The sequence below is a fragment of the Nilaparvata lugens genome, chromosome 14 (genome assembly GCF_014356525.2).
Source record: "Nilaparvata lugens isolate BPH chromosome 14, ASM1435652v1, whole genome shotgun sequence".
In the NCBI taxonomy this organism is placed as follows: Eukaryota; Metazoa; Arthropoda; class Insecta; order Hemiptera; family Delphacidae; genus Nilaparvata; species Nilaparvata lugens.
Genome location: NC_052517.1, coordinates 4,623,984 through 4,650,718, shown reverse-complemented (window position 1 = coordinate 4,650,718; position 26,735 = coordinate 4,623,984). Strand labels below are relative to the sequence as shown.

At 33.8% G+C, this 26,735-nt stretch overlaps 1 long non-coding RNA gene across 2 annotated transcripts; it reads right to left on the bottom strand.

Moving 5' to 3' along the window:
• Positions 1-1,252: 1,252 nt before the first annotated feature.
• Positions 1,253-20,360, bottom strand: LOC111045699. Of its 2 annotated transcripts, XR_005572867.1 has the most exons (5): positions 20,129-20,360; positions 19,374-19,496; positions 11,948-12,075; positions 3,118-3,205; positions 1,253-1,464 (listed from the first exon to the last, which is right to left on the bottom strand). It is a non-coding gene; the product is annotated as an uncharacterized LOC111045699 (long non-coding RNA). The 2 variants fall into 2 exon arrangements; XR_005572866.1 differs by lacking the exons at positions 19,374-19,496; positions 20,129-20,360 and adding an exon at positions 12,762-12,955.
• Positions 20,361-26,735: the final 6,375 nt, after the last annotated feature.

Here is a 26,735-nt window from a genome sequence, read left to right as displayed (position 1 = left end):
CATCGTCAAAACCTGGCATCGTCATAATAATGAATAAGTTTTGGGCAACAGCCTGTTTATTCTTTTTCGATCTTTCTATTGTTTGTGCTAACTTAATAAATAAATAATAAATGTCGTTTATGGCGTGTTTCGGATGGACACGTTAAGCCGTCGGTCCCGGCTGCCTAAAAAGCAGTCGTTAGGTCATGTCAAAGGCCCTGAAATGGATCAGTTGCGACCTGAAAACTGTGACACCAGACCTGAGCCAGCCAAGTCACTCGATATTATTATTATAATAAATTTAATTTTCAAGTATCGACGACTAGAGTTTCAAGTTCAAAACTTCGAAGAAAAACCACGCGAAAATATTTATAAAATAGCATAGAGGCGCCAAGATGTCATCTCAAATACCGAATAGGCCTAATTCTTATCAACTCCCCAAAAGCTGTCTAAGCTCTCCAGTATCGTAAAGGCACACCACTTGTTTAGATCGTCTACATAATAAATTGCCTATAATATGACTTATTGAACGGTATAGAATAATAATTCAAAACCTAACAGTTTCACGATATTAGCAAACATAATAATTAATAGTAACACCGACTGACGGCGCAAATAGAACCATCGAGGCTCAGATCAAATCGATTAAATTAATGTCGGGTTTCACCACACCACACCGGTTCAATATTTTAAATCAAGATGCAATAAACTCATCAAGCATAAAATAAAATGCACAATCAAATAAAGTGCACAATCAAATATTATTCCCCGATTGCACACACGTCCATTAAATTTGACCGCCGTAAAATGATGTCATTCAACGGAAGCTAAGACAATAGAACAAATGAACTAGTCTAACGACAATGCGATGAGTCATTTTACAGCGTTTACATTTATTAGACTCACGTCATCTATCTAATATTATATTATATCTTCCTATAATAATATAATAAAGGAAAGAATTGGCTTATACATTCACGTACAAGATGAAAAATTCACTAATGACGCATCATCACGTCTCAACTTCTCAACTCATTAACTTGAAATTTTGCATACCGTATAGATTCTTTATTTACCGAGGATGGTTATATGCCTATTTTAAATTCTCAAAGATTTCAGTAGTTTACAGTTTGTCAAGTTTTGAATTAGTTACCTACTAGTTTTAGATAGCTAATTACAACGCAAGTAATTCAACGTAGATCATTTTACAGCGGTTAAATTTGATAGAAATACGTGCAACCTGACAATAAATTACAGTGCGTTCTAGATTGTCCATCAAGCAGAAAATAAAAATTAAAGTGCAAAATCAAACATGATTGACAAGGAGAGAGAATCACTGAACCAACCTGAAGAAAACTCCATTTGCGATTAATAATATTATGAGGATGTGATGAGGTAATCCATAGCTATAGATTGGCGATGAGGTCGCCTCAATGTAGTAGATCCCTCTACGCGCGGTCATCCATCTCCCGAGATTTGAATACACTGCAAAAGAACACATTGCTTAGACAAATAAATAATTAATACACTGATTAAAAAAATAATAATGTATTCTTTTATTAATCTTTGAATACACAGTTGAAACAGACGGGTGCACAAACAAGGATTGCTTCCAATTCAACTGAAACCAAAATATCAAGTGAATCATCAAACATACAAAATAATACTCTGTAGGCTCAACTCACACCGACTCAGGTGGAGAAGAGACTGGAGTCTAGTGGAGAGCATGTGTTTGCAAATGGTGACGTCGCGGAGTCTAGAATCGACTGGTCTGAGTGTCACAATTTGGAAACACATGCTCTCCACTAGAGTCCAGTCTCTTCTCGACCTGAGTCGCGTTAGGGTACGTTTATGTCGGAGCTGCGATTAGTGATAAAAGCTGCGATTCTAGCAACGCGTATATAATACCAACGTGCTTTCTAATAGGCCTGTTTATGTCGGAGCTGCGATGAAAATCGATCTTGGGTCCTGACCATCGATAAGAGCATCGATAATGGCTCGGTCCATTTTCGAAGCTAGTATCGAGTTGTAGAATACAAAGTACAAACATGGACCAATATTTTTTCATGATTTGGGTTGATTTATATGTGGAGTTCCGTAAGCAAGTGACATTTTCTTTACTTTATTAAACTATTTCTTATTCAATTACAAAATTCTATCTTATTGTCAATGATAATAATGAAACATAATATAGACCTTGATGTATGCATTTCAAGAATAAATTCAATTGTTTCTATTTTATTAAAGAATATAACTTTCTTGTATAAACCTACTTACCTTAATGTTAGCATTAATCGCTCCTCTGTCATGATAGGACTTATGTGATAATTATTCCAGTCCTTTTGGAGATTATTGGAAACTCTCGTCAAAATGTAGTCGAAAGTTTCTATTTCCATTCTCATATAGTCAAAAATTTTTTTTGGATGCTGTCTTAAATCTTTATATAAATGATGATACTCCCCAAATACATGCCTCTCCACATTGATAGGATGTGCATAATATTCACGTTCTCTACAACCTATTAAGTAATGCTTTACTGTATTCGATGCAAAAATAAAATCTTCATCAGAATCACTCATTATAGCATACACAAATTGGTTTTTCAGAACATGAACTCATGAATCAAGCTTTAAGCACGACTGTCGGCATGAACAGTCGATAGAAGCTGAGCGCTACTCCCCTACTAGCATCGCTTCTCTCATCGTTGCTAGGATCGTTTATCACAGCTCCGACATAAACGTACCCTTAAGTGTGAGTTGAGCCTAATTCTTCAAAAAATATACAAAATAACACAACATTTTTCAACATACAAAATAGTATTCTCTATTCTCCAAAATATAAACCAAATGAGCCGATTTACTTCTACATAATTCAACGCTCTTGGTGCCGGTTGCACAACAGCCGGTTAAATTTTAACCGTGATTAATTTCACAAAATCCAATCAGAGAAGGCCTTTTTGATAAGACTGCTTCTCTGATTGATTCTCGTGGAATTAATCACGGTTAGAATTCAACCGGCTGTTGTGCAAACGGCTCTTAGAATTTCAACATGTCTTCAAGTTACTGATAATTCAAGACCATCGTTTATTTTCAAAAATGAATTGAGCAAATAATAATGTGAGCACAACACACAACTTACAGTCAGCTACCAGCTTTACTTATATTAGCTCCGCTGCCTTTCAGCCTCCATTAGCTGCTTAAATCAACGGAATTCCTTTATCAGCCACCTGAAAATATAACCCTAATTCAATATTCTGTTGCAATAACGACAAAAATTATAAAACCTTCAATCAAGAACAACATGTTTTATAATATGAGAAATAGATTCATGTAACACTATTCTAATATTCTGTTGCAAACATGACAAAAATTATACAACTTTCAGTCAAGAATAACACGTTTTATAATTTGAGAGATGGTTTTCATCTAGTCACAGTACTTTCTCAAAGTTGAGAGACAAAACTGGATTCAAGTTGTTTTAATTCAATAATGCTAGTTTATATAGAAAATAACGTGTCGCAACCAAGGCCTCAATTATACGAGCGGAATTTTTTCTGCACTTCTATACAAGGCATGGTCTTTTGGGCTGGCCATTAACAAAAGAACATGGGATTCTCAAGTCACGGTACTTTTTTCAATGTTGAGAAACAAAACTGGAATCAAGTCATTTAAATTCAATTATTCTAGTAAAATTCAATAGCCTAATGCTAGTTTTTAGGAAATAACGTGTGCGCCATGCCTCAATTGTAGGAGCGGAATTTTTTCTGCACGTCTATACAACGCATGGTCTCTTGGGATGGCCACTGACGACAGAAAATGCATGATGAGCATGAGTGTACACACAGAAAAATCGATTATACAAAAACCTAACCTCAGAAAATGTTGCTCCAAGGCTTTCGTTTTGATGATACAACTATGCATGACGACAAGTTTGTGCACACATATTTATCATGCATGTCCTGTCGTTAGTGGCCAGTCGTAGGGTGTTGACTAATAACAGGACAAGCGTGTTGGACAAGTTTGTACACACATATTCATCATGCATGTCCTGTCGGTAGTGGGGTCAGTCTTATGGGGCGCATATATTACGCTTGTATAGTTTACCTCATAAGAAGTCATGCATAATAAAACAAGCAGAAAAAATTTCGCGCGTCTATTCCGCTTATACGATTGGGGCCTAATAACTTGACAATTACACACATAAGCTTAGGCTCAACCAAAACATTAATTTAGAATTTAACTCGCCGCCCACCAATGCGGGAAAAGGGGGACAAATCATCACCAATAATAATTTATAACTGGAATCTACAGCAAAACTTCAATAATATGATTCTGATTCAATAAAATACTCGACAACAGTCATGAAACTGTACTATATGAGACTAAAATGTTGATAGCCGAATGAAAAATATACTTTATAGGCAACTGAGAACAAGAGGAACTGAACTCAAGTTAAAAATTGACAAGGAATTTAAAACCAAATTACAAGAAATCGACAAAAATCCTATTGAAACTTCAACTTAATTTGCCGAATTATAATCAAGTAAACAAATATTTTTATCCATTTCAACATATTGAAAGTATATTGACAAAGGAGTGGAAAATAAAAAACAAAAAACGGCGATAAATAGCCTACTTAACGGATTAATATTACCAATCATAACCTAACCTAAAGCTGCTTAGATAATTTCAAGTTTATAAGATAGCTTCAAAGATATAAAGACAAATTCAAAAATAAATGTATATTTTTAATTTTTATTTATTTATTTTCAATTAATATTTATAATCACATAATGACAAGAAACAAACATCGAAAGGCAAATGGTAAGGTATTGTAAATCAATTTAACTTGTTGCTGTAGGTAGGATACCGTAGCCATTACGGAAAGAATGAGACTGTCATATCATTGTAGCAAATTTTCGAAAAAATATTTCCAAAGTCGACAATTTTTACCGTCAAAATCCATTAAAAGGATTGTAAGAGCACATTGTGTATGAATTCAAACTTCAAATCGATGAATTATCACGTTAAATTTGAAATTTATTAACCTATCCTACAGAATAGGCTACGCTACAAAATACACTTTACGAGTTTATGAAATAATTGCGACAAAAATGAAAAATTTAAACTGAAATAATTTAAATGAGGCGTTATAAAGCAACAATGAGAGATTAACAACGGTGAAATGCTCAAATAAAGTAATTATGAAGCAAAATAAAGCTATGTCTTGCCTTAGTAGTCCAGTCAGATTGGGCTATCATAATTATTTCAACTCGTATCTTCGAAAAAACCCAATGGAAGTTGATTTCTATGTTCACAATAATTGATAACAATTATGAGGAATACATTTAGAATAAATTTAAGATCCCACTCGATAAATTATTACTATAAACTTCAATAAAATCACAGAATGGACAGAAAAATTGGAAGAGTCGGCCATCTTGTCCTGAAGTTCTAAAAATGTTGTGATGTGAAAGGCCATAGTGCTTGAAAAATTTGCTAGTTCAACAGGTCTATAAGATTTATGAAATTAAACTAACAATTTCTAGTTATTTGATAGCATAAATATACACAGGAAGTTTTAAATCGATATATTTATTAAAATATTCAACTGAAAACCTAAGAAGACAATGTGATTTGAAAGCAAATAGTGACTTACGAAACAATCATTAAACAAGTCTACAAAGTTGTAAATAGAGTAACAATTTCTAGTTATTTGATAGCATAAATATATACAGAAAGATTTAAATCGATGTATTTATTAAAATATTCACCTGAAAACCTAAGAAGACAATGTGATTTGAAAGCAAATAGTGACTTACGAAACAATCATTAAACAAGTCTACAAAGTTGTAAATAGAGTAACAATTTCTAGTTATTTGAGAGCATAAATTCCACAGAAACATTAAAGAAATATAGTAGGATGGAAAAAAGAGTCAAAACAAGTATGTTTGAGAAAGCAGAGCGATTTATTTCAAAAGCATAGTAACTTATTTCAATGCAAAGCAAACTACTGAAGGTGTTTCAAGGTCCAATTCCTAAGCGACAACTCTAACCGCGCTGTGTCAACAGATGTATAGTCTATCACTGTATAATATTATCATAGAGAAACAATAGCGTAAGTAGATATCCCATGGTATAGGGAATTTATGTCGCAACTTTTACTGTTATCTCAAGCCGATTACTGTCGATTATTGTCAATTTTCACTGTTCTGTTGGAGTGATAGTGTATGAACAGCACAATTTGAGAGACTACCAGCGTCACACAGCTGCATAGGAAAGAACTATGTGAACTATCGGCTTGGAATAACAGTAAAAGTTGCGACATAAACGCCCTATACCATGGGATATCTATTATGCTATCGTTTCTCTATGATATTATTCCATAGATTATCAAGACTATTTTTGTATGAATAAACTATTAGTTCTGTTAACAGTAGACCTCGCGCAGTTATAAATCACAGTCTCCTCTAATACTGTCCATCAGAGTATTCTGTCCTGTCCTGTCGTGTCGGCGAGATATCGGTGTATAAACGACTAACGGCTGTTTGGGTTGTTGTATCGACAATGCTAATAATTTGATGTAAACAGCTATGCTGCTATCATCAAAAGCTTACCGAGTTGAAAGCAGAGAAGTCTATGCTACTTCAAGTTATCAATAATTGCATGCCTCACTGCATGCAATTAATAGTCCACACAACAGCTGTGTTTTCAATAAGTTACATTGAGATATTGAATGTAATTTATAATCCACTCGACATCTGATTTATGACGAATAATTCTATAGTCTGATTTTTACTCTAATTTGATTGGCATATGAATGAGGCTCCTTTTCCTTTTATATTATCCTTGAAATGCGAAATTTTCAAAAACCTTGTATATACGTCGACGCGAAATTAAAAAAGGAACATACCTGTCAAATTTCATGAAAATCTATTGCTGCGTTTCGCCGTAAATGCGGAACATAAATAAAGAGAAATGCAAAACCGTCGACTTGAATCTTAGACCTCACTTCGCTCGGTCAATAAATTTATCGATGTAGAATCTATGGCAACTAATAGCAGCAAATACAGCGGCTAGAATCGTAGAGTCGTCGGTTAGGAATTTGACCTGAAGAGAACATGGAGATGAGCATCAGCAATAAGAAGAACATCCAGTTGAAAGCTGATTAATTTGATAAATAATTGATACTGTATCTTATAGTCCGAACAAAATTACTTCTGACTTGGTGGAATATGCTGCGCAGAGAAATAGAGGGATCAGCCAATTTCAGTCATAGGTTGAAGCGCAGTTGCCAATTTGTCGATTAGTCAGTCGTCTGAATGCTTTCATACAGTGATTAGTAGTCATAGGTAGAAGCGCAGTTGCCAATTTGTCGATTGTTTGTTTGTTTGTTTTCAATATCTTCCCAGAGACTCTTAACAGAGTATGAGAATTGTCAAAAAAATGCTTGAAAACATTACTTTCAATAAGAAAAAAATACACACACACACATACATACATATAAACATATCAACACACAAAAGGGCCCCTCCCTACACATATATTCCTGTGTGGTATAAAATACACCTTCCATCAATAACTCTTTTAACTTCCTTCCGAATAAATTGAGATCTTCAACGTTTTTCATATCATCATGAAGCTTTCTAAAAAATTTAAGACCAATATATATGTTGGCTTCTTTTCAAAAAGAGCTGTCCTATGGTACATGAAAGCAAAGTCTCCTCTATTTCTGGTTTGATACCTGTGGGAATCACTATTTCTAGCCGAAGCCTTATTTCTCCTGAAGTACATAATCACCTCATAAATGTAAAGAGAGGGAACGGTGATTATGCCTAGCTCCTTGAAATGATTCCTGCAAGATTCGAGAGGCATAATTCCTTTTATTGACCGTATAGCTTTTTTCTGCAGCGTGAAAACTCTCTCCAAATTCTGACAGGACCCACCCCAAACAACAATGGCATAGCGAATATGTGACATAATTAGGGAATGGAAGACTGCCATTGTCAGTTTGGAATCATTTAACCTTCTAATCTGTCTGAGTGCAAAAACACCTGAGGAGATTCTATTACAAAGCTGATCAATAGTAATCCCATGATTAGAAGGTCGTTTAGAATCGATTAGAATCAGTCGTCAGAATAATTTCAGACAAGAAACTTGGTATGTGTAGCATGAGAACTTCAACAGTCACTAGACGTTGAAGAACGCTGGCCGGTTCAGAACGGTCACATAGCGCCTCTGTATCCCTCCCGCTGTATGCTTTCTTTGGCTTCTGCTGCGCATGTCCCTCTCAAGTTAAAAGTTATTTTGTACAGACTATAGTTCATGAAACAACAAAATTGGTAGAAACCAACTGTACGAGCAATCTATCGATTGTAAAAGAAAAACCTTCATCAAAAAGAGCATTGTATGAAATAATTGTAGAAAAGCATTGGGATACTCATCTTCCAAGTTCTAAGTAGCCTAATCAAAAAGGTTGGGGTATGAAAATTATAATGCTATAACGTATATGCCATTTATGATGTATATAAATTGAACTTATATGAAATAACTATTGGAAAACTTCAAGATAGCCATCTCCTAACTGTAAAGACATAACATTTAGATCCGGTCACCTCATGTCAGCTTCTATCACTTTGAATATGGGAATTTGTTGAATTTTACAGAGTGATCATCCTAATCTACTCTACGTTAAGTAGCCTAATCAAAAAGGTTGGGGTATGAAATAGCTATTGGAGAACTTTCAGAAAGTCATCCGCTAACTGTGAAGACATAACATATTGATCCGGTCACCTTATGCCAGCTACTATCACTTTGAATATGGGGGTTTGTTGAATTTTAAAGAGTGATCAACCTATTCTATGTTAAGTAGCCTAATCAATAAGGTTGAGGCATGAAAGAACAATTGGAAAACTTTAAGACAGTCATCCGCTAACTGTAAAGAGCCGGTACATAATTTTAATACATAATGTTTAGAGCCGGTCACTTTATGTCAGCTTCTATCACTTTGAATATGGGAATTTGTTTAATTTTACAGAGTGATCGATCATCCTATTTTATGTTAAGTAGCCTAATCAAAAAGGTTGAGCTATAAAAGAACAATTGGAGAACTTTCAGAAAGTCATCTCCTAACTGTGAAGACATAACATTTAGGGCCGGTTTCCGGGCTCGGGATTTAGCCAAGTTCTGGACTTTAAACAGCTGGAGTCAGAAAATTAGCTTCCCATAACGGGGCGTAGTCGCAGTCAACGTTTAAATTAAATTTCGAAAAACTAGAAAATTGAACACAAAATAAAATAAAGAGAAAATAGTGTAAAGTTTCAGCTATTTTGATTTATTAAGGAATGTTTCATTTCGTCATGAAAAAACGTTTCCAATATAATAAAATGGGAAAGTAAAGATTATCATAAGAACTGCGACTACGCCCCGTTTTGGGAAGCTAATTTTCTGACTCCAGCTGTTAACCTAGCTCCGCAGTGCAGGCTGGATGCTTGTCTGACTCGGACTAGGCGCTGAGACAGCAAATAATAGCAGCGTTGGTGAGAATGCGAGCGGCCGCAGTAACGTCTTCCACTCAGCAATGGTCGGCGTAGTTCCGCCTAGCGGACAGACGAAAGATCAGTCCAGTCGGTTATTTGATCCCTCCAGCCAGGCTCAGCCAAGCAGCCGAGACAATAGAACAATGGAGTGATGGTCTTATTCGCGTTCATCAGCAGTTTTCTTTCTCATGATTATTTTCATTTTTGTGTTACCTATAAACTCCAGTCACCAGTAAAAAGTTTCCAGAAACGTGGTGTACTACCATATTAATGACTTTTTATGATGATTTTTAATTATTTAAAAACATTGTTGACATTCTGAGCCTAAACTTGGGGTCGCTGAGAACGAATCTGCAATCAGAATTTCTCTATCACGAAAAATAACGAAAAAAAACAGCTGTTGATCTTCCGGCAACCGTTGATAGTCATCCTGCAATGCGGTCGAAACACTTCCAAGCCAGACACCCATCTCAAATGACAACAACGCCAAGCTGTGAGAAACCATCCTGCACTGCGGCGCTAGGTCTAAAGATGGGCTGTTCACTAGAACCGTTTCCGTCCGAACTAGCATCGAAAGAGAACTACCGAACTCGTCCCAACGATCCCCCAACAAAGAAAGCTATAGATGCTCGTCCATTGCAACAGGTTTATACGGCCGTCTCCGGCCGATCAAGTTTTCGATCCGAATTGAATGGGATTTTCCGGCTCTATCCGGCCGAACTAGCTAGTCGAGCTGAGACAACAAAGTGTTCCTAACCTAAAATTGTTTCCCAGTCTAAATTCAATGCCTCATCACATTCCTAAACATTGGGACCCTATTTCAATGGAGAGAATCATACTATAGTGAAGTCCACGTTATAATGGCAGTGGAGAAAGATAGGAGATGAACGTTGCCGATCCTCTGTCTTGTCAATGCCTTCTATAGACGGTAGCTGATACAGGTTTATTGATGTAATATTAACGGTTCATCCTCGTTTAAAATTATAAATTATATATTGAGCAAGAAATTATATTTTAAAATAATTTTACAATGAATTTTCATAAGATAAGATTCATGAGATTCTTCTTTATTTCGCAACCAATTTACAACAACAGTACAGTGCACAAAACTAAAAAAAGATAGCAAATAAGAATAATAAAACAATACTTAAGAGAACTTTTTAACCGAATAAATATGAAACTTGCTGATAATAATAATTGTATTAATTCTCATTATAGGATGATGGAATGTAATCTAGCACAGCTACTCTGTTTTACAAGAATACACCATAATTAATGAGAGATTCATGATTGAGATTAAATATTTTGTTAATTATTAATTCTACATTGTTAAAAGACGATCTAGCAACAGAGCAACGCGAGAGAGAGAGATAGCGCTATCCGATTTGTTGAATGATAGACAAGGATAGCAATACCATTGCAAATTAAACACTGCCATTATAACGTGGACCTCACTATAAATATTGAGACATAATTTTAACCTTCCCGTAGTCGCGCCTTACTCAATCACACGAGCAGTCGCGTGTTGTATTTTTTACAACATCCAATTCTCCAAGTGCTATGTACTCTGTTTACTGTCAAAACATATTAATTAAATTGTATAATTACTTCTTTCATTTTCTTGGATTATTTTACGCCTATGAACATTAGGATGATTACCATTTCATAGCCCAATAAGGTATATCAAGCAAAGCCATCAATTCTGTGTTATTGGTTCGTTTACAGTCCCCGTATACAGTCTTTCCCTATCTTATGCACTGTGGCGACTAAATGGCACCTAAAGACTGAACCATTGCTCGGTTGATACTGCAACTCAGTGGAGTGATGGGGGGAAAGTTTTGGAATGCATAGGTGACTCATTCACTGACACCACCCCATTCAATAGTTTTGTGAAACAAAAAAAAAAACTGATACTGTTGTACTTCTTACAAGAGCGCGCGCGACTGCCGGAAGGTTAATGATTAATTCTACATTGTTAAAAGACGATCTGGCAACAGAGCAACGCGAGAAAGAGACAGCGCTATCCGATTCGTTGAATGAAATGACAAGGATAGCAATACCATTGCTGATTAAACACTGCCATTATAACGTAACCCTCATTATAAATATTTGGGACCTTATTTCAATGGAAGAAAATCATACTATAAGAAAGCTTAAAACTAGAGGCATGTCAAAGCGCAAGGAGAGATTTGTCCTGAGCAAATGATCTGTAGATATTCCTTATAAGAGTTGATTTCAACTTGAATAAATTTATAAAAATACCAATATGCAGATTATTTGAAAAATATGAGAAAAAACTACAGATCACTGCACGCCTTTCTCTGTAGTCCAAATCTTTGAAATGCCTTTACTTAATAGTCAATTGAAGAGTGAACAAAATAATTTGGAAATTGAACAACAAATATCTAAATAAGTGAAAAATGACTGCACCTTGATCGCAGCATAAGAAGACGTGTTCAGCTTGGTTTTATCGGTTTATTTTCAATGCATGTTGCAGTGGTGTTTACAAACGTCCCATCCATCAATTCGTTCCAATAGTTATATCCAATATTCATAGTCTGAAAGTATAACAAAATTTATAATACTCAACAAAAATAAAGAGACTTGAAACAGCGAATTTGCTAAGACAAGAGAATTAAATTTTGAATGGAAAATTACCAGTTATAAACAGTCTTGACAAGTTATAAGCACCGCGTACCTTGCTAAGTTGCCTAAATGGAAAATAGTATTGAAAATATTTTATTCAATATTCAAAGAAACCAAATAAAATAATTTCTAAATTATGTATTTTATCATAATAGAGTGATAAATAGTAATATTTTTAATTTTTCCAAGATAATGACTGAAGTTCGCCACACCGGGCCAATACAACCTCTAATGCTAGACACACATCAGGAGATAACTCCATAAAACTTTGAAAACTCAAAAAACTATTGATAAAAATTGATTTAATATACTCGGAAGAAGATTTTACAATGAGATTTCAGAAAAAAACTGACTGAAAATTGATTAGGGTCTACTAACTCATAAAATTAAATGATAGGTAGACAAAGAACGGTACGAGATTGGACTGGCTAATGGGTTGACATTTTGCATTTAATTTTTGGAAATAATAAATTTCAAGTATTAAAACACTTGATATACTTATTGAAAAACATAATTTTGACAAAAATAAACGTTAAAACAATGAATTATTAACAAAATCATGATAATCTAATCTTAGCTAGTACGATATGACACTTACGGATTTCGATTCCTAATATGTAATTATAAGACAATTCCACGCGATTTTTACAGTTGATGTTACTAGAATAATTATAATAGAAGAACTTTTTCATAAAATTAAACTCTGAATCACTATATTTCATTAATAAACACGTATTATTAGTGGAGCAGCACGGAATTAGTAGCAGATAAGAAGATGGCTGACATCGGATTGGGAAAGAACAAAGAAGTTGTTGAGATGTGACGTCACAATCAAGTCGTTTAGTTTACGAACTGGCCGCTAGAGGCAGCACTATACGGACACACTATTTCAAATGGACGGTACTTTGAGTATTGATATTTCATGATTTTAAACATCAAATTACTGTTAATTCTTACAATTTATAAGCAATGATCAAGCGAAATATTATTGGAAAATTAGTTTCTCTCAAAAATAGAGATATGAAAAATTGTGATACAATGAACCCTTCAAAAGTTATTGACAAATTATTGCTACATACCTATTCTTTATTATTTATGATGTTATTTCATTCAATCCCACAGAATTTGTAACATCCAAAGTCAGTTATTATAGATTCTGCAATAAATTTTCAACATAAAAGACTAGTAAAATTTTCTTATATCAACCTTAGTTTTCAAGATATATAGACTTTTCAATATTTTTGAAAAACGTCAATAACTAGAAACCTATCAGTCAAAATCGAATTGTAAGGATATGGTTGGAAAGAGCAATAAATTTACAATAAGACTCATATAATATGTTTCTTCATTTGACGTTTTCAAACTTTTTATAAGTGCTCAAAAATTAAAAAAAAATACATTCGAGTTCAAAGCCAAGCTTCAAACAGTTTGAACGCTTAAGAAAAGTTCAAAAATCTGGTGTGGCGCATTCACACAACTTTCCTTGCCGTTATGAAAATTGATCACCTGACGCTAGTGTTCCCGCGCATCTCAAATCTACTATTTGAAGATCTGAGCCAGCTGGTGACAGGTCAATACGCTGGAGACACACGAGATCTGCTATCTCTTCATAGTGACTGATTAAATAGAATCAACACTTGCCAACAGTTTGCAATATTGAATAATCACATTTTCTTCAAATTTCAAGCTTATTTTCAATTTCACTTTATTGTCAATTTGACATTATTTGAAGAGATTTTCATGCTCAATCTTTTCTACTAGAAATTTTTCGTTTAAATTATATCAGACCTGATAATTGGAAATCTAAAATCAAACTTTTCATAGATGGGGCGGAGCTCCTGAAATTTTTACAGATATGGGACTTGTGGCAGTTGATATAGCTTATCAATGACTATTTTCGGTATAAATTTAATCAAAATCGTTGGAGCCATTTTCGAGAAAATCGCGAAAACCCTGTTTTTGACAACATTTTCGCAATTTTAACCGCCATCTTGAATTGCATTTGATCGAAATTGTTGTAGTCGGATCCTTATAGTGTAAGGACCGTAAGTTCCAAATTTCAAGTCATTCCGTTAATTGAGAGATGAGATATCGTGTACACAGACGCACATAAACTCAAACACACACACACACACACACACACACACACCACACACACACACAAACAGACCAATACCCAAAAACCACTTTTTTGGACTCAGGGGACCTTGAAACGTATAGAAATTTAGAAATTGGGGTACCTTAATTTTCTTCGGAAAGCAATACTTTCCTTACCTATGGTAATAGGGCAAGGAAAGCAATACTTTCCTTACCTATGGTAATAGGGCAAGGAAAGTAAAAACGTCAACCAAAGAGACATAAATAAATATTATTGAAAATGTCTCTCTCTTTCTAACCATATCCATAGAATAAGATTTTGATGGATTCCCACATATTAGTACGTGAGAAAAAATATAGCCTTATAGGCTCAACTGACACTTAGACTACTGAGGTGGAAAAGAGACTGGACTCTAGTGGAGAGCATGTGTTTTGAAATGGTGACGTCGCGGAGACTAGAATCGACTGGTCTGAGTGTCACCATTTGGAAACACATGCTCTCCACTAGAGTCCAGTCTCTTCTCCACCTGAGTCTACTAAGTGTGAGTTGAGCCTAATGCAACATTTTAGATCAATATTTAAATTTTCATTTCTTCTCCGTGAGCTCGAATGATGAATTTCAGCCTCAGACATAATATAGAACCCAAGTTATACATTCGCTGTGTTCCTGAGGAATATACAGATACTGTTCACTCAGTCTAAACAAAGATCCAAAATTTTCATGAGATTTGCAAACCGGAGAATTAATAAATGGAGCGAGCAAAGGTTATCTGTTTTATGGAATATGTGAAATTAAAGTGAGGTCCACGTTATAATGGCAGTGTTTGATTAGCAATTGTATTGCTATCCTTGTCTATCATTCAACAATGCGGATAGCGCTATCTCTTTCTCGCTTTGCTATATTGCCAGATCATTTTCGATTAACAAAATATTTCATCTTAATTATGGAAATTCATTATGAAATTATTGAAAAGTATAATTTCTTGCCTAATAAAATATAATTGATTATTTTGAACGAGAATGAACAGTTAATATTTTTCGCTTTGCTATATTGCCAGATCATTTTCCATTACAAAATATTTCATCTTAATTATAGAAATTCATTATGAAATTATTGAAATATATAATTTCTTGCTTAATAAAATATAGTAATTGATTATTTTGAACGAGAATGAACCGTTAATCAATAAACCTGTATTAGCTACCGTCTATAGAAGGCATTGACAAGACAGAGGATCGGCAACGTTTTTCTCCTATCCTTCTCCTCTGCCATTATAACGTAGACCTCACTATAGTACATTTATCTGTTTCAAGTTGGTGTATTTTGCCTTATTTTTTTCACATGATGTGTCGTAAGGTATTGAGTTGTGGGGTGGCTGTGCAAATATACATTATCAGAGGATATGCTGATAGTGAATGTTTTTGTGATTTTTCTGGCTTCAAATTTATCAAGTTTTTTAATATTTTTCAATTTATTAATGCATTTTCAAGTGTAATAATAATTTGTTTCATCTTTCTGATCAACCGAGATACAAAATTTTCAAGTATAATGTATATTTGGACTGTAAATTTTTGTGATCTTTATAAAATGTTTTCACAACCTCATTTGAACTATTTTTATCAAAATTAGGGAGAGACAGTTTTGGGTTTATCCTGTTGATTCTCTCCCAATCATTAATTTGATGTTGTGATTAAGGAATGTAATAATAAATGTAAATGATATATAAACTTTAAAAAACGACAATTAGCATTTTCAAATGATACTTAAAATTTGTGAAAGAGCGAATTGCTACCTGATTGGTCTGAGACTCAATGATTCAAGTTGAAAGGCTTTTGTATACTTGAGCGTTCTGACACTGCCATATTATATACAAACTCATGATTTTCACACATAGCAACATTTCAAAACATGAGACAGGCTGATTCACAAACCAATAATAAACTGAGGAAGAAGAGACTACAGTGAAGACTACGTTTTCACAGTGAACACGATCTATTTGGAGGAAACAATAGACCTAATCAAAAAGGATTTTACAGTGAGCACTAGCTATTTGATGGGAACAAACCTAATCTAAAAAGATTAATAATGAAATAACTATTGGAAGACATCAGAATACTTATCCTCCAACTTAAGGGACATCGACATATGACCCATCTTCCTTTAATCACCTCATATCCTACTAAATATGGTGTTATGCTGAATTTCACAGTGTTTGCTAGCTATTTGAAGGAATCCAACTCAATTTAAAAGGGTTATTTAAGGAATAACTATTGGAGGACATCAGAATACTCATGCCCCAACTTCTAAGACAACAATATATGCCCCGTATTTCTTCAATCATCTTATATCCTACTAAATATGGAGTTATGCTGAATTTCACAGTGTTTGCTAGCTATTTGAAGGATTCGAAACAAATCAAAAAGGGTTATTGATGAAATAACTATTGGAGGACATCAGTATACTCATGCCCCAACTTCTAAGACAACAATGTATACCCCGTCTTCCTTCAATCACATCATATCCTTCTAAATATGGAGTTATGTCGAATTTCACAGTGTGTGCTAGCTATTTGAAGGAATAGAGCCTAATCAAAAAGGGTTATTGATGAAATAACTATTGGAGGACATCAGAATACTCATGACCCAACTTCTAAGACAACAATATATGCCCCGTGTTTCTTCAATCATCTTATATCCTACTAAATATGGAGTTATGCTAAATGTCACAATGTTTGCTAGCTATTAAATAGCTCCATATTTAGTAGGATATGAGGTGATTGAAGGAAGACGGGGCATATATTGTTGTCTTGAAAGCTGGGGCATGAGTATTCTGATGTCCTCCAATAGTTATTTCATAAATAATCTTTTTTAATTAGGTTAGATTCCTTCAAATAGCTAGCTCATTATGTAAATTCGACTTTACTCCTTATTATTTAGTGGGATATGAAGTGATTAAAGGAAGACGGGGCATATATTGTTGTCTTAGAAGTTGGGGCATGAGTATTCTGATGTCCTCCAATAGTTATTTCATGAATAATCCTCTTTGATTAGGTTAGATTCCTTCAAATAGCTAGCAAACATTGTGAAATTCGACATAACTCAATATTTAGTAGGATATGAGGTGATTGAAGTAAGACGGGACATATATTGTTGTCTTAGAAATTGGGGCATGAGTATTCTGATGTCCTCCAATAGTTATTTCATTAATAACCCTTTAAATTTTAAAGAAATAGAGCCTAATCAAAAAGGGTTATTAATGAAATAACTATTGGAGGACATCAGAATACTCATGCCCCAACTTCTAAGACAACAATATATGCCCCGTCTTCCTTCAATCACCTCATATCCTACTAAATATTGAGTTATGTCGAATTTCACAATGTTTGCTAGCTATTTGAAGGAATCTAACCTAATCAAAGAGGATTATTCATGAAATAACTATTGGAGGACATCAGAATACTCATGCCCCAACTTCTAAGACAACAATATATGCCCCGTCTTCCTTTAATCACTTCATATCCCACTAAATAATAAGGAGTAAAGTCGAATTTACATAATGAGCTAGCTATTTGAAGGAATCTAACCTAATTAAAAAAGATTATTTATGAAATAAATATTGGAGGACATCAGAATACTCATGCCCCAGCTTTCAAGACAACAATATATGCCCCGTCTTCCTTCAATCACCTCATATCCTACTAAATATGGAGTTATGTCGAATTTCACAGTGTTTGCTGGCTATTTGAAGGAATAGAACCTAATTAAAAAAGATTATTTATGAAATAAATATTGGAGGACATCAGAATACTTATACCCCAACTGTAGGGACATCGACATATGACCCGTCTTCCTATAATCAGCTCTTATGCCACTAACTATGGAGTTATGATAAATTTCACCTTGTACACTAGCTATTTGAATACAATAAATCTTGTAGAGGAATTTTTGTAGAACACAAAATTATGACCTTGCCTTGTCTGTATATATATTATAATTTAATCTCAGTAAAGAAAAATCTGTCTAATTTTGATAAAAATATTTCTATACATTCACATTATACTAGACATAGGGACGATATAACTAGACCTACAGTTAGATTGACTAAAACTCTAAAAAGTCATAAGTACCTACAAATTCGCATGTTTAATGTACTACCAGATAATGTTAAGAAGTTACCATTGAAAACGTTTTGTATTTCTGTTGATAAATGGCTCAAGTCTGAAGCTTTCTATTCTGTCAATGAGTACCTGGAATATTTCAATGTATATGTTTAATTTTGTTCGTTTCTATAGTCCAACTCGTGTTATTTTACTACAATATTTCAATGTGTATTTGTAAATTTGTTCATTTTATAGTCCAACTTGTGATATTTTAATTATTATTGACAAAGCCTATTGCTTACATTTTTGTAATGTTGTTTTATGGCCAATAAAATTCTTGATTCTTGATATTTAAAGGAAATAGACCTACGGTAGTCGTTTGGAAAATCGTCCTTGGAGAAATTGAAAAATGTAAGCAGACAGACGGATATCTGTGGCGTTGCAACATTTGATAACCTAGGGACTGGTTTTTCTTAGATTGTTTGCCTGCTGCTGTGTTAGCTTGCATTTAATTTGTCAATGCAGAATTTATTGTCAGTTTGGAAATATCCAGTCATATGAGCTCGCACCAAAACATTGAAATCTGACCACACACTTACTTTGTCCAAGTTTCAACTTGTTTTATTCAACGTTCAAATCCAATTCCTAATAATCTTCGAAAGTATAGTATCCCTATTTCAATAGTATATTAAACTAAAAGATAACTCACAACTAGAGATATTTCAAAGCGTTATGGAGAGTTTTGTCCTGAACATAATATGATCTGTAGATATTTCTCATAGAAATTATTGTTTTAAAAATTCATATGTATATTTTTGTAAACTGGATAGTTTTGAACGAAAAATATGAGAAACATTCTACAGATCACAGCACACCTTTCTCTGTAATCCAAATCTTTGAAATGTCTTTCTTAGAACTAGATAGTAATTGGAAAGCAAAATCATCAAAGTTGTAGACAAAATGGACCAAGATATTAATTTATGGAAATTTTATTAAAAATAGTATGAAATTACCTTGAAAGCAGCATTAGAAGTGTTCAGCTTATTTTCCTTAGTTGTGACCATGTCTAATTCAGTTGTATTTACAGATTTCTAATGCCTCAATCCGTTTCAATGGTTATAATGAATATTCAGATCCTGTGAATAGATAAATTGCAACATTGATGAATTAGTTTACAAATGAATAATTGCAGAAAGATTAACATAAGCAAAGTTTTGAAGGGAAAAAATCAAACGTTATAAATACTGTAGGCTCCGCGTAAGAATAAAATTTGAATTAAAAACTTTCCTAGTGTTTAATGAACCTAACAAAATAAGTTGCCATACAATGTATTTAACTATTTTGAAGTAAACTGATATAAATAATTATTTAATTTGTCAATAGACAGGTTGAAATATTGTCTGCATTAGGCAAAACCAACCTACAATACTACAGGCTCTCTCCTAACACATATTGGAAGATAAGTACTTCCTTACTAATAAAATTAGAGATAAAGCCGGAAACTTTGAGTAATTATAGTGTTATAAACATTAATGTACATGTGACAATTGGAATAAATTAGAAATGATTTGAAAAATAACATGAAACTTTTATAAATAAAATGAAACCCCAAGAAAATTAGCCTAGTCACCAAGGTTTTTATTGGAATTGGATAAATATTTCGCAATATTTCTCAGAAAGGAAAGATTTCAAGTAATAACAAACTTGAATTGCTTATAAATGAAGATGATTTTTAATAAAATAAGCTTCACATTGATAAAATACTTACAAAATCATGGTATTCAACAACATTAACTAGACTAGTTGAATGCATACACCTAAGTCCTTTTCTTATTTTACAACTATTCAAAGATTTTGCACGATTTATACTGCAAAAATTTGTGAAATAATGATAAACGAATAGATTTCTCAATAAAATAATATCTAATTCACAATACTTCATTTATAAACGGCAATTTTATGAGGATACCATTAGGAACTTGTTGCTATCAAGTTATCAAGATGGCGAACGTCGTCTGAAATTAAAAATATATCAGCTGATTCTCAAGGCGCCTAGTTCAAAAACTAGCCGCTGGGCGCAGCACTTAACGGTCACTAATTTATGACATTTGTTATGAAAAAGTGCATTTGTATGCTATCTAGCGGAATTTTCTGCAACTAATTTTTCAAAAAAAAAAAAAAGTGAACTTGTATGCCATCTAGCGGTGAAAACTCTAACTACTAGGCAGTAACAAGCATTAGCAGGAGTTCACGTAGTACTAAAGTAAACCGCTAGATCGCATAAGCGTTCACTTTTTTCAATTTAACTGGTTCTGTTTTGACTGGTGAAGTTTCACGTAGCACTAAAATAATCCGCTAGATCGCATGAGCGTTCACTTATTTTTAAAAATATACTTCTAAAAAAATCCGCTAGATCGCATAAGCGTTCACTTTTTCAATTTCACAAAAAAATAAGCCACTGGCTTTGTTTTGATTTTTGAAGAAGACGAGCAGACGACTTTCGCCATTTTAACAACAAAGCTCATTCGGTCTGCAATTAATTGCTGTTTTATAAGTAATTGTTATTCATCCATGTTTAAATTTGTAAAAAACAAATTTTATCAAAGTTCATAATATTTATTATAGCGTTATCGACGGTAAATAGTGTGCAATCATGAATTGCAGAAACTTTTTAAATTGTTGCAGCATTCATACTCTACAAAGTTTGAAATTATATCGTGCAAGTAAGTCTATTACAATAATTCTTTGTCTATTTCATGAAAACTATAATCTATTGTTAGTAAATCGAGTTTACCTAAGGTTGAAAACTATGATTCTTTAAAGTTATTGCATAACTTTGTCTCAAGACCTCCATGCAATGGTCAATGTAATGTTCATGGTCTGTCATTTCATTTGTGTTTCTAGTTAATTTATTGCTTGGTTCCACCAAAATACTATTGTGAAAAGGCTCTTTTATTACTAATTTTGTTCAGTCATTGAAATATCCCTTTAATTTACCCATATTACTTCTTTGTCCTTCTAATGTTGAACAATAGTTTCTAGGCTAGGTTAGCTCAATTCAGAGTTTTGCGGTACCTAGTTTAAATCTATTATATATAAAAATATATTAAAGTAATGGGACTCTCAGCTTGTACATTTATATTTCATGCTTTCACCGCAATGTTTTTCTATTTTGTAGCCTACAATAATTATTTTTGTGAATAGGCCTATATCAAAAACATGTCTCAACTCTTCCACTGATTTGTTCCACTTTCATATTAATTCCCTTTCAAAACCCTATTTTACATGTAAAATTTTAAAAATTGTCTTTGGTTTTATCAATTTTTTTATTTCATTGTCTTAATCAGATTGATTGATTCTTATTGCTGTTTTGTGTCCTTATAATATTGACAATCTGCCAAGTAATATTATTCAATGAAGGTTAGTATCTTGTGATGTCAGCTAAAATCGATTATATTGTAATTTTTGTGTTTTTTCGTAATGTGTTATCGATTTTTATCTATCTTATTTACATTTACAGGCTCTGAATATTGATTATAACCTTTGAAACGGATTGAGGTATGGAACAACTGTAGATACAACTTTAATTTAGACCTACATCGTCACAAAGGAATGGAAAATATCGCTAGCTGTACACTTCTCATGCTGATTCAAAGGTAATTTTATATTTATTCATAGTTGTAGTTTAATTTCCACATATCTATTCTTTTAGTTCTAAGAGAAGGCATTTCTAAGATTTGGATTACAGAGAAAGGCATGCTATGATCTGTAGAATGTTTCTCATATTTTTCGTTCAAAACTATCCAGTTTACAAAATATGGGTTAAAGAAACGAGACGGGGCCGCCGAAAACAATGGATGGACTGGTAGAAGCTCTAGTGACCCTTCAGTGGTCGCCTATTGTTTTTGAATTTTGACATTTTCGTGGTCTATTGTTAAGGTTTCCACTCCAAGGAATATATTGGTGACCCAGTCTGGCTACTTGAAGGCAATTTCAGCTGTAAGCCAGTGGTATATAGCATACAGTGATTGGATAAACACACACATTACTATCGATGACAAGTACAAATTTAGTGAAATTTACGTAGTGTGTAAAGCCCACATCGATTTTTGGACGTACATTTGTTTGCCGTTCTTATAAATTCTACGAGAATTAATGGAACTTGACAAACACACGATACACATCATATGTTTGCCAACTTGTGTTCTAAAAGAATTTGAAAGGACGCCAAAAAATCGTACATTCAATAAGTATCGAATTGTATGTAACTGAAGTTGGTCAGTATACAGCTTGTGAGCAAGTTGGGTTTCATCAAATGAATAATTGGGAATAATACAATCACAATTACTGGATCACTGACTTGGATTCAATAATATTGTAGAAAATACAAGTACAGATGTAAGGTGCAAAGTTATAGATAAGTTGGTGCTAACAGCTTCCAGCTAGAATTACCTTCAAGAAACCACACGGGGCCACTAATGAGAGAAATGAAGCGGAATCAGAGGACAATAAAGTATGCTAGTCGAGAGTTAGAGGATGAACCTTTTTGGAACAATAGCCCAGTGTATACATGTAGCACGGCCCCGTCCCCTTTTTTCCACCCTTAAATATATATGTATTTTTCAATACATTAATTTCTATAAGATGCTGCTTTCAATGTAGGTAATTTTTAATGTAATTCCCATAAATATCTTGGTCCATCTTGTCTACAACTTTGATGATTTTGCCATAGAGAAACAATAGCATAAGTAGATATCCCATGGTATAGGGCGTTTATGTCGCAACTTTTACTGGTATCTCAAGCCGATTACTGTCGATTGTTATCGATCTTTACTGTTTTGACCGGGTTAGTGCCGGTTGCACCACAGTCGGTTAAATTTTAACCGTGGTTAATTCAACGAGATCCAATCAGAGAAGCCGTCTTTTCAAAAATGTCTTCTCCGATTGGTTCTCGTAAAATTAATCACGGTTAAAATTTAACCGACTGTTGTGCAACCGGGCCTAAGAGTGTATTTAAGGCACAATATGAGAGACTACCAGCGTCACATAGCTTCACGGGAAAGAACTATGTGGACTACGTGGCTTGAGATAACAGTAAAAGTTGTGACATAAACGCCCCATACCATGGGATATCTACTTATGCTATTGTTTCTCTATGATTTTGCTTTCCTTTCACTATCTAGTTCTAAGAGAAGGTATTGCAAAGATTTGGATTACCGCACAGAGAAAGGCGTGCTGTGATCTGTAGAATGTTTCTCATATTTTTTGTTTAAAATACAGTTTACAAAAAAATATATATACATTTTTAAAACATCAATTTCTATGAGAAATATCTACAGAACATATGTTCAGGACAAAATCTCTCCATAACGCTTTGAAATGTCTTTACTTGTAAGGGTTTTTCATGATTTTCTTGGAAACGGCTCCAACGATTTTGATCAAATTCATACCTGAAATAGTCATCGATAAGCTCTATCAACTGCCACAAGTCCCTTAACTGTAGAAATTTCAGGAGCCCTGCCCCATCAATGCAAAGTTCGATTTCAGATTCTCAATTATCAGGCTTCAGATAAAATTTAAACAAAAAAAATCAAGTGGAGTAGATTGAGCATGAAAATCTCTACAATTAATGTTAAGTAAAATTGAACATAAGGTGAACTTAATTCACCTAAAATTGAAAATAAGCTTTAAAATTCGAGAAAATGTGATTATTCAATTGCAAATTATTGTTGATTCCATTAAATCATTCACTATGAAGAGATAGCAGACCTCATGTGTGTCTCCAGCGTTATTCCCCTGTCACCAGCTGGCTCAAATCTTTGATTAGTAGACTTGAGATGCGCGGGAACACTAGCGTCAGGTGATCAATTTTCATAACGGCAAGGAAAGTTGTGTGAGTGCGCCACACCAGATTTTTAAAACATAAATTTCTATGAGAAATATCTACAGATCATATGTTCAGGACAAAATCTCTCCATAACGCTTTAAAATGTCTCTACTTGTAAGTTATATTTTAGTTTAATATACTATTGAAATAGGGATACTATATTTTTGAAGATTATTAGGAATTGGCCTTGAACTCTGAATAAAACAAGTAGAAACTTGGATAAAGTAACTGTGTTGTCAGATGTCAATGTTTTGGTGCGAGCTCATTGACTGGATATTTTCAAACTGTCAATAAACTCTGCGTTGTGAAATTAAATTCAAGCGAACACAGCAACAGGCAAACAAACTAAGAAAAATCTGGTGTGGCGCACTCACACAACTTTCCTTGCCGTTATGAAAATTGATCACCTGACGCTAGTGTAAACGCGCATCTCAAGTCAAAGATCTGAACCAGCTGGTGACAGGTCAATAACGCTGGATACACACGAGATCTGCTATCTCTTCATAGTGAATGATTTAATAGAATCAACAGTTGCCAACAGTTTGCAATTGAATAATTACATTTTCTCAAATCTCAAGCTTATTTTCAATTTTAGGTGGAAATGTTACTGGACATTAATTGGAGAGATTTCCATGCTCAATCTTTTCCACTCAAAATTTTTCGTTTAAATTATATCTGAGGCCCGATAATTGGAAATCTAAAATCAAACTTTGCATAGATGGGGCGGAGCTCCTGAAATTTTTACAGATATGGGACTTGTGGCAGTTGATATAGCTTATCAATGACTATTTTAGGTATTAATTTGATCAAAATCGTTGGAGCCGTTTTCGAGAAATGTTTTTGACAACATTTTCGCCATTTTAGCCGCCATCTTGGATTGCATTTGATCGAAATTGTTCGTGTCGGATCCTTATAGTGTAAGGACTATACGTTCCAAATTCCAAGTCATTCCGTTAACTGGGAGATGAGATATCGTGTACACAGACGCACATACACTCATACACACATACAGACCAATACCCAAAAACCACTTTTTTGGATTTAGGGGACCTTGAAACGTATAGAAATTTAGAAATTGGGGTACCTTAATTTTTTTCAGAAAGCAATACTTTTTTAGTATTACTTTTTAAGGCAAGGAAAATAAAAACCACTTCCCAGGTTATCAAATGTTGCAATGCCACAGATGTTCGTCTGTCTGCTTACATTTTTTAATTTCTCCAAGGACGATTTTCCAAACGACTACCGTAGTCTGTTTCCTTCAAAAAGCCAGTGTACACATGTGAAATACAGCATAACTTCATATTTAGTCTCATAAAAGGTGATGAAACGAGGACGGGTCTTATGATAAAGGTTATTTCATAATACTTATTGATTACATAGGTCTCCTTCAAATGGATAGTGTACACTGTGAAATCTAGCATAACTTCAATAGTGAAGTTTTGTTACTTTTCTGACTCAAAAATTTCTAATTTGTAGAGATTTGAGTGAAATATTTTTGTTTTTAATGAGTTTTTAAATATCAAAATTCAAAATTTTTAGTTTAGTCATTAGTTTTGAAGTGGAAATTGAACGTTTTGAAGTGAAAGTGAAATCTTAACCTTATTCTTTTTTGAAACTTTTATCTGTAAAAATTTGGGAGAAGACAGTTTTGGGCTATGCCTGTTGTCTTCTCCCAATCATATTATATTTATTATAATTATGATCTGTAATTGCCAATGAAATAAATAAATAAATAAATAACTCCACATTTAGTGCCGGCTGCACAAAAGCCGGTTAAATTTTAACCGTGATTACTTCCACAAGACCCAACCAGAGAAGGCGTCTTCAGTTGGGGCATGAGTATTCTGATGTCCTCCAATATTTATTCCATAAATAACAATTTTTAATTAGGTCTGCTTCCTTTGAATAAGTGTACACTGTGAAATACAACAGAACTCCATATTTTGTGTCATATGGGGTGATTGAAGGAAGACGGGCCATATGTCGATGTCTCTACAGTTGAAGGATGAGTATTCAAATGTTCTCCAATAGTTATTTCATAAATAACCCTTTTTGATTAAGTTAGGCTTGTTCAAATAGTCTACACTGTGAAATTCGACATAACTCCATATTTAGTGTCATATAAGGTGATAAAGATAGACGGTCATGTATGTCGATGTCCCTTAAGTTGGGGCGTGAGTATTCTGATGTCCTCCAATAGTTATTTCATGAATAACAGTTTTTTATTAGGTTTGAATCCTTCAAATAGCTAGCGCACTCTGTGAAATTTAACATAACTCCATATTTAGTTGCATATAAGTTGATTAAAGGAAGACGGGTCATATGTTGCTGTCCCTACAGTTGGGCGATAAGTATTTAGATGTCCTGCAATAGTTATTTCATAAATAATCCTCTTCGATTGGGTTCTATTCCTTCAAATAGCTAGTAAACACTGTCAAATTTGACTAGTGGGATATGAGGTGATTGAAGGAAGACTGGGCATATATTG